Source organism: Chiloscyllium plagiosum, unplaced genomic scaffold (assembly GCF_037043375.1).
Source record: "Chiloscyllium plagiosum isolate Xiang-an unplaced genomic scaffold, Cpla_swu_hap1 HiC_scaffold_45, whole genome shotgun sequence".
NCBI lineage: Eukaryota > Metazoa > Chordata > Chondrichthyes > Orectolobiformes > Hemiscylliidae > Chiloscyllium > Chiloscyllium plagiosum.
In genome coordinates this window covers 30,130,119-30,140,355 of record NW_028270183.1, presented here as the reverse complement: position 1 = coordinate 30,140,355, position 10,237 = coordinate 30,130,119, and the positions used below count along the sequence as shown (strand labels likewise).

General features: G+C 40.2%; 1 long non-coding RNA gene across 1 annotated transcript; it reads right to left on the bottom strand.

Moving 5' to 3' along the window:
• Positions 1–925: 925 nt before the first annotated feature.
• On the bottom strand, positions 926–3,076 carry LOC148136439 (uncharacterized). Its single transcript, XR_015754403.1, has 2 exons — positions 1,522–3,076; positions 926–1,385 (listed from the first exon to the last, which is right to left on the bottom strand). It is a non-coding gene; the product is annotated as an uncharacterized LOC148136439 (long non-coding RNA).
• Positions 3,077–10,237: the final 7,161 nt, after the last annotated feature.

The window sequence follows — 10,237 nt, the reverse complement described above, 5'->3', positions numbered from 1 at the left end:
AAGAGGTCAGATTTGGCCAAGGGAAACATTAAATCATTGGTGATTTGGAATGTCTACAACTCTTTCCATGGCGAATTCATAATAGGTATGGAGCTCCCAGAATTAAGAAAGTATAACTGGTGGGAAGGTGTAACGACTCATTACCAATTGGATAGCTAGGTATTGTTGGTGCTGAATTCTGTCTTGCGACATATGGGTTCCATTAGCTGAGTTTTTCCAGTATTACTGATTTCCTGATCAACATTGATCTCTGGTTGACAATTTTTGATGTTTGCTATTCACTGATATCTTTGTATCAGATAGTCCCAGTCTGATTCCCCGGGGAATTTGGCAGCTGTGGTGTGACAACGTAGGTTCCTGGAATTTGTGAACCCATGTTACTTATGTGTTAGAAAAACTCCAGATTTAAGAATAAACCCTGGTTTGTCCATGTGTTGTCGCTGTATTACTCTCTGAATTTCAGATTTTTGGCTGTTAAGTGTTTAACTGGTGAGTGTTTGGGTTGAGATGTATCCATGACAAACCTAGGCTGGAGCGACTTTGGGAGTAGTTTTATGTTAGACAGAGTACAGTAAGCTTTCTAACTCTCTGGGCTACCTTGTGATAGTCTCTGGTGGGGTAAAGCTCCTGATTTTTATCATTACTTCACCCTAGGCTGTGACCCTCATGGCATTACAAGAACCATCGAAGGTCTCCATGTTGTTTGATCTTTCCACCTCTGGAGTTTTCCATAAGAAATACCAAGCGAAAGGTCGATTTAGAAGAGTGGGACGAAGAGTGCCCAGCATTAACCCAAATGATTCGATAACAGACAACCACATGTGACTGGGCAAATGCATCTGGCTTTGAAGGGAGCAGGGCGTGAACATTTGGGATAGTATGTCATTACTAATGGGCCTTCAAGAAAGGATGAAGCAAACTCAAGTTTAGTCCATATTCTTTTAAGATTTATTAACCATTTCAGAGCGTATTTTTATCAAAAACTTATATTAAAGTGAACAAAGTGAGAAAAATGACTGGACGACACATTGAGATAAGAACACATACGTTCTGAGCTGCTTATCTTATAATTACCAGAAAAAGAAAATGAGGAATCAACATAAAGGTAGGAAACAATTCGGAATAAAGAAAAACAAAACAAATTACAAATGGACTTCAAACAATTACAAGTTACAAGCTACAAATACATTCCAACTCTAATTATCTGAATGAATTCAAACAAAACAAAACAGAAAAGCCATTAATTACTTTCAGATTCGGATTCAAAAGTGAAGTTGTCTCATTTTTAAAGTCAACAACAGCGCATAATATAAATTTGGAATTCAGAGACCCCAATCATCAATGAAGCAAGTCTACGGGGTCCAAACTTCAACACATTATTTTACCTGTAAAAGAGGGATAAAGTAATGATGCAGTGTTTATGATCATGGCATTAATATTTCGTTTTTTCTTCAATAAAACTCTCAGAAATTTGACAAACCATGTTCGTCTGCTGGAAGTATGATAATTGATTATTCTCACCTTCATCAGAGTGACGGCAGTGCTGTAGGAAATACTCAGGAGGAACAGGGTAATGAATGTGGAAGCGGTTGTCCAGATGTTGCCATTATCATCCTCATACTCTTCAATCCGACTGCCATCTATCGCATCTGCAAGAATAAAGCCGAAAACAAATAGTTAGATTATCTATTGATGCGGTCTGACATTTCTGTGTATAAGGAATGTAACCAGGAATGGGTCCATCTTCTTCAAGCCATCAGGTTGATATGAAATTTTACTCGATCTATATCTATGATTGAGTCATTGACTCTCAGCAATAACTTGCTATAACTAACTCCACAGCTATCATTTACTATCCTGAATTTTCTTGTCATTCAATCTATATTTGGGGAATATTATCATAGACTGACAATGATTATTTCAATTATATCTTATAATTTAATTATAGGTACTGATAGCTGTTTACTTAAATACTGTGCCAACACTGGGTAAGAGCTCAAATGCATTTGCTCTTTTAGTTTACTTATTTGGTGAATCATTAAAATCAATGAGATTCACGGTAAACACATTGCTTCATATTTTGTTTGCAGGGTCTGTATGTGTTCAGAATAATTTTTGTGCATATGTTCCTTAATTTATTTCTGTCTATAGCTGGTTGTATCTGTTTTTCCTTTATCGTTTGGGTACGTGATTACGTCGCTTGTGTCCTTGTTGGGATTGCGATGAGTAAACACATTCATGTCCCTTCAGTGCTGGTGTGCTCATTCATCTGGTTGCGATTCTGTATATACATTTTGCTCATTTCACAATGTGTAAGAATCAATGTGTTAATCTCCCACTTCAGTCGTGGGTGCCTATGTTTATGTTTTAATGTCTTAGTGAATATGTGGTTTGTTTTCTTTGTCTTGATGCCGTCTAAAAATGTTTATGCGTCAAATTCAGATTTTATGTATGTTAAGGTCTTTTCATGTTTATGCTCTACAACTGTGTTTTGTTAGTATAAACATCGTGCTTTGATTGATACTTTTATTTTCAATTTTCAGTATACGCTGGGACCGCTATCTTGTAATTGAAAAGTGCTTATAATCTCTCAGTTCAGAACAGCATTCTCTCTCTCTCTTAAATGTACAGTACATGCCTGCAACTTCATAACACCTCACCCCCATCAGAAAATAATGGAACTTCATAATGAAAAGATGTCATCTTTATTTCTCTAATTCTTAACCCCATTACTATGAAATACAAATGTCATTAATCTAAGTTATATTTTCCATATTCATTTCTGCACACGTACATAAAATTCGAATCAGTCAAATCTTATCGACACTTGTTCCTTTAATTCCATGATGACGCACCTGCTATCAAATCTTTATGACAGGCAACATTCACAATCTGCGATGTAAAAGTCTGTAATACAATGAAATGGCCTCATATTTTTGTATTTACATCTTTCCGAGAATATAAGAGGATTGTGATCCGTGTACACAACCATCTCCAACACATGGTTCATTACATAAATATTAGAATGTTATAAGGCCAGTATCAAACTCAATAATTCCTTTTTCAGTATGGAGTATCGTCTCTGGTGGGTTCTGAATTTATTTTAAAAGGAGCCACTTAGCAATTCAATTCCATTATCATCATTCTGTCTCAGTACAGGTCCAACCCATATGTCACGAGCATCGATGGCAGCATTGAAGTGTTTCAAAAATTTTGGTGTAGCTGAAACTGGTGCCGTCGTTAATACTGCTTTTAAATTGTCAAATGCCTCCTGGCATTATTCTGTCCACCGAAATTTTATGTTCTTCTTAAAACTGGTCAGCGGTATGACCATACTGCTGTCCACCGAAATTTTATGTTCTTCTTAAAACTGGTCAGCGGTATGACCATACTGCTGACATTTGGATCAAACTTCCAGTAGAATCCACTTAGTCCCAAAAATCAAAGCTCCACTTTCTTGAAGGATGATTGTGGAAATGATCGACGGCCTTCATCTTCACGTTCATTAGGTCAACGTTCTATGTCCAATGTTATGTCATAAAAACGTCACATCTGCCTTCACGAATTCTGTTTTCTTTATATTTATTCCCAGTTTTGCTCGTTGTATTCAAAACAGTTTTTTTTCCTATCTGACATCTTTACGAGATAGTTCACTTGAATCAACTTTGTCTCAATTTGATAGGGACCACAAAACTTGGCTTTGAAGCAATCTCCTACCACTGGAGAAATGTTTCAATTTTTACCTGCCACCTGCTTCATTCGATACTGTGTCCTGTTTAGGTGCTGTTTAGTTAACTCACCTACCCGATTTAATCTCTCCCTCACTTCCAATACATAATCCAATTGTGAGATCTCTGAGTTTGGTCCTATCAATTCTTCTTTAAGTAGTTTCTAAGGACCCCTGACTTCATGTCCGAATATTTACTCAAAGAGAGTAAACTGAGGAGATCCATTTGGGGCGTACCTCATGACAAACAATATAAACGGGACACCTTTATCACAACCGTTCAGATCATCCTGACAGTATGCTTTCAACATGGTCTTCAGTGTTTGAAGCCACCTTTCCAAAGCTCCCTGGAATTCAGGATGGTACACGCTTGATTTAACGTGCTGTATGCCAAAACTATCCATAACCTCCTAAAACAGCCTGGCAGTAAAATTAGATTTGTGGGCGGCACGGTGGGACAGTGGTTAGCACTGCTGCCTCACAGCGCCAGAGACCCGGGTTCAATTCCCGCCTCAGGCAACTGTCTGTGTGGAGTTTGCACATTCTCCCCTTTGTCTCCGTGGGTTTCCTCCGGGTGCTCCGGTTTCCTCCCACAGTCATAAAAATGTGCAAGTTAGGTAAATTGCCCATAGTGTTAGGTGCAGGGGTAAGTATAGTGGAATGGGTCTGGGTTGGTGCGCTTTGGCGGGTTGGTCTGGACTTGTTCGGCTGAAGGGCCTGTTTCCACACTGTAAGTAATATAATCTAATTTAAATCTAATTTAAAATTTAGATCATTGGTCTGACTGAATCTCCCTGGGTAGCCCATGCTATGTCAAGAAAACCATTAGCTCCTCACCACCTTTTTTGCCTTCATTCTCCGTAATACCCTGGAAATCTGTTGGAGACATCCATTATGGTTAACAACTGGTTACAACTTTTAGTTCTCGGGAGGGGACCTACACAATCAATTATAACCCACATGAAACGTTCTTAAAATGGGGAATTGTCAACAAAGGTGCTGGTTTTATTACCAACTGTGGCTTACCTACCATTTAGCATGTATGACACGTATGGCAAAACGCAATCACATCCTTGAGCTGTCCAGGCCAATAGAAGTGCTTTTGTAACTTAGCCTGAGTCGGCTGTACATCTGGGTGAACTCCTACTTGTAATTCATATGCAAGGCGTGAGACTTCCTGTCTGCATACTACCGGCAACACATCCTGGTCCGCTCTTGTCCATTTATTCTCTGCACTTAGCTGCCGTGGTCTCCATTTTCATCTTAGGATTCTATCTTGAAGATAATAAACCTCAGGAATATATTTTGATTCCTTTTCTGAGTATGTATCAATAAATATATTTTTAATTGACTTGTCTTTCTTTTATATTACCCTTTGGGGACTAAACTTTTCTGTTTGACCCTCTACCTGTTCAGGTTTTTGCTGCAACATTGCATCAAACAGGGTGTCCACTAACTGAACCTCGACTCCTTCACCTTTCGCTTTAGTATTTGATTTTTGTCTGTGATTTATAAATAAATCCTACACAGTCTGGAAATAATCCTGGATATTTGTCTTTTAAATCCTTTCATCCCTGGTTTTCATTTGGCTTCTCCACAACATTGGGAGTCACTCCCACCTTGGACCCTGTTCAGTAATTCCCAAGAACAAACTGGATTCCTGGAACTGACACTCTGGCAATCATTCCCACTGTTACATCCCCAGTCTTGATTTGGCTCTCCAAACTGATTTACCATAGAAGAACGTTAAATCTCTGTCTAACTATTCCACAAATTACCACTGTGTCGAGTAACAGATCAGAAATAGTGCAAATATATTCATCTCTTAGCATGAGAGACTGATTAGCTCCTGTACTTCTCAAAATTATAACTTCTTTCTCTTCTCCCCTGTTCTTCCTAAATGTTACCCACAGAGGCAAACTTTCTTAGAGATCAGGCACTAACTCCATACCCAGTCCTTGCCTACGTTGTGCACTCACCGGAAGCTCCTCGACTTTTCTTGTGGTTTTCTTCACTACTTTTACTAATGGTACTGGCTTAGCTTCGTTTACCACATCTTTTTCGACAGTGCCTTTCTTTAACGACCACACTGTAATCTTATGTACCCCACCTTCTGGCTGTGGCAACACCTTTTCCCAGTGTCCTTCTGAAACCACCAACACTGTAATTTTCTTTGTCCCACTCCATTACAGTGAAAACACTCGAGGCCTATCACATCCTTTGCAACACTTTGGCTTTCTTTTTTCACCTGTGGTAAACTCTTGCCAGTGTGATCTAAGCCTTGTTTCTTCGTGTATGATCTCCCCTTCTCCCAATTTTTAACCCACACAGGATGAAATTCCTGTCAGTACCGAAATTTCAATTTGTGTACTAATGCATATTTATCTGCCATCTCTGCCATTCTTCTCATTTCTTGAACTTTATGTTCATAAACATGAATTCTTATCATCTCTGGCAGTGAGCTATTAAACTCCTCCAGCAGAATAATTTCTCTTACAGTCTCATAGGTCTGATCTATTTTTAAGGGGTGCACCTATCTGTCAAATTGCAATGTTTAAATCTTGCACATTCAACTTAAATCTGATCTGGTTCCTTCTTTATAGGACACAGCAAATAAAATACAGAACAGTACAATATTGCAAACCCCTAGGGGCCCTCGATGTTGAGCCAGCCTTCTATGCTACTTTAAGATCAGACCAATCGACATTCTTTCATTTTACTATCATCCACGTACATATCCAAGAGTCGCTTACATATTCCTAATATTTCTGACTCTACTACCACTGATGGCAGTGCATTCCACACACCCACCACTCTCTGTGTAAAGAGCCTGCCTCTGACATCTCCCCTAAACCTTCCTGCGACATCTTCCCTAAACCTTTCTCAAATTATTTAAAAATATGTCCCCTCATGATAGACATTTCTGCCCAGCGAACAAAGCTATCTGGCTATGCCTCTCATCATCTTGTACACCTCTATCAAGTTGCCTCTCATCCTTCCTTGCTTCAATGAGAAAAGCCCCAGCTCCCTCAAACTTTATTCATACGACAAGTCCTCTATTCCAGGCAGCATTCTGGTAAATCTCCTTTGCACTCTCATTAACCCTTCCACATCCTTCCCATCATGAGGTGACCTGAACAGAACACAATATTCCAAGTGTGGTCTAACCAGGCCTCTATTGGGCGGCAGTATAACCTCGTGGTTCTTAAAATCAATCTCCCTGCCAATGAAAGCCAACAAACCAAAATTCTATCAACGTGGATGATCACTTGGAGGGATCTGTGGATGTGGAGCCCAACGTCCCTCTGTTCCTCCACACTGCCAAGATTCCTGCCTTTAATCCTGTATTCTGCATTCAAATTCGAATTACTTCACATTTTTCTAGGATGATCACCATCTGCCACTTTTCTGCCCAGTTCTGCATCCTATCAATGTCTCAATGCAACCTATAATAGCCCTCCACACTATCCACCATTCCACCAACCTTCATGTCATCAGCAAACTCTCTAACCCACCCTTCCACTTCCTTATTCAAGTCATTTATAAAAATCACAAAGAGCAGAGGTCCCAGAACAAATCTCTGTGCATCACCACTGGTCACCAAACTCCTGGCTAAATACTTTCTATCTACTACCACCATCTGTCCTCTATGCGCCAGCCAATTCTGTATCCAGACAAGCAAGCTTCCCTGTATCCCATGCCTCCTTACATTCTGAATTAACCAACTGCCGGGAACCTTACCAAATACCTGAATAAAATCCATGCACACCATATCCACTGTGCTACCGTCATCGAAGTGCTTTGGCACATCCTCAAAGAATTCATTAAGGTTTGTGAGTCATGACCTGCTCCTCATAAAGCCATGCTGACTATCTCTAATCAGACTATCGTTTTCTAAGTAATATGTCTCTCAGAATCCTTTCTGATTCTTTGCCCACCATTGACATAAGACTGACTGGTCTGTAAATCCCAGGATTATCACTATTTCCTTTTTGGGGCAACGGAATAACATTTGCCACCCTCCAATCATCTGGCACTCCTCCAGTCGACAGTGAAGGTCTAAATATTATCGCCAAATGTACAGCAATCTCTTCCCACACTTCCCGTACTAACCTTGCGTATATCTCATCTGGCCCAGGTAATTTATCTATCCTCATGTTTTTCAAAATTTCAGCACATCCTCCTTCCTCACATCAACCTGTTCTAGCATATCAGTCTATTCACCACTACCCTCAGAAATGATAAAGTCCCTCTCCATAGTGAATACTGCAGAAATGCATTCATTGAGGACCTCCACTACATCGTCTGACTCCAGGTGCAAGTTCTCTCCATTATCCCTGAGTGGCCCTAACCTCACTCTGGCCATCCTCTATTTCCTCACATACGTGTAGAATGCCTCAGGGCTTTCCTTAATCCTACCTGCTAAAGCTATTTAATGCCCCTTTCTAGCTCTCTTAAGTCAATTCTTCAATTCCTTTCCGTCTACCTTGTAACACTTTCAAGTGCTGGCTGATTGTTGCTTCCTCAGAATTAACGAAGCTTACTTCTTCCTGTTGACTAGATGTTTCACATCCCTAGTCACCCAAGGTTCCTTCGCCCGACCGTTCCTTCGTCAGTGGGACAAACCTGACAAGCACTGTCAGCAGGTGCTTACTAAACAACCTCCACATTTCTGTCGTGCATTTCCCTGAGAACATGTGTTCCCAATTTAGGTGCCTCAATTCCTCCCTAATCGCTTTGTAATTCCCGCTCCCAAATTAAATACTTCCTAATACTATATGCTCCTATCCCCTCCATGAGTCTCCTAAACGTCATGGAGTTCTGATTACTGTCCCGAAAATGCTCTCCCCTCCGAGAGATCTGACACCTGAACTTCTGAACCCCCACCTAAACGCTTCTATTACTAATTCATAAGCACTCAAAAACAGCCTTTTTGACATCTGCATAATCTCTTGATCCCTCATCTGACAGTGCTGCAAATACCTCACTAGCTCTGCCGACCAGCTTCGTCTGAACTAACATTATTGACAAGTTCTCTGACCATTCTATCTGCCAAGCCAATTTTTCAAATGAAATTTAACAAGAAGTTTCAACATTTTCTGATCAAAATGTGGCAATCTTTTAACATACTTGTAAATATTAGTATCTTCCTTCATCTTCATGTTGTTAATTTGAGGTTCCTGACTGATTCTGAATTGCAAAGTCTCTCTCCCTTTCTTTTCTCCCTCTTTATCTCTGCTTAGCCACGATCACTTTCTTTACCGTGGTGGGTGGCACGGTGGCACAGTGTTTAGCACTGCTGCCTCACAGCGCCAGAGACCCGGGTTCAATTCCCGCCTCAGGCGACTGACTGTGTGGAGTTTGCACGTTCTCCCCGTGTCTGCGTGGGTTTCCTCCGGGTGCTCCGGTTTCCTCCCACAGTCCAAAGATGTGCAGGTCAGGTGAATTGGCCATGCTAAATTGCCCGTAGTGTTAGGTAAGGGGTAAATGTAGGGATCTGGGTGGGTTGCGCTTCGGCTGGTCGGTGTGGACTTGTTGGGCCGAAGGGCCTGTTTCCACACTGTAATGTAATCTAATCTAATCTTCCCATCTCAATTGCAATTTAAGTTTTTTTTTCTGACTCTTCTGCACTTGCCTGTTTCTCTGATATACCTAAGTGCATGATCAACTCCAACACAATGTCAGCTTTTTTTTGTCCCTGGTTAAACCCAATTTAGTAATTCCAAAAATATATCTTCCTCTGTTGTCATAAACTTTCTTGAAAAATTTGGGAAACATCTTCAAACCCCAGAAACTTCTGAACAAAATTATAAGCCATTTCCCTCACTTTTAATTTAGCCAACCACAGGTAAACGAAATGAAGGAAATTTTCTCACCTAAGTTTTATTTAAAGATGTAGGACATAAGTCGGCAAGTATTTGAATATGCTTGAAGCTTTCACACCCCAAATCTGTTCAAACCTGTCAATCTCCATGACTGGATTTATCAAAGCCTGTCCAAATCTCGAGCTCCCATACCTGTTCCAACATCGTAGTAAACCCTTCTGTTTATTAAACCAAACATCCAGAAGCAACTCACCGTGCTTCGTAATCTGATAAAATATGAGTAGCAGCGAACTCTTAAGTTCCACAATTTAAAGAAAATAACATCAATTATTTTTTAACTGAGCATCAAACAACAACTATTCACAGCTCTAAGCCCCCCTTCACATAACTGCTCACTATCTGCCTGCAACAATATGCTGCACCAACAAGACACTTATTAAAATTACATCAGCTTAATTTCAAAACCACACAGTCGCTGTCTCCTTCTGTGTCTTCACTCTTCCAGTTGCTGATTTCTTTCTTTTTTCTTCTTTCTTTTTAATCTGAGTAAGTTTCACTTGGAAAGGTCCTTTTCAGAGAGAGTATTTTCGAATTTCATTGACAACAAGGTGTTAGATGGGCAATTAGCTCTCCATGACTTTCTCTCTCCACGGCAGTTGCCGTCTGACCAATTTTCAGAATGTTT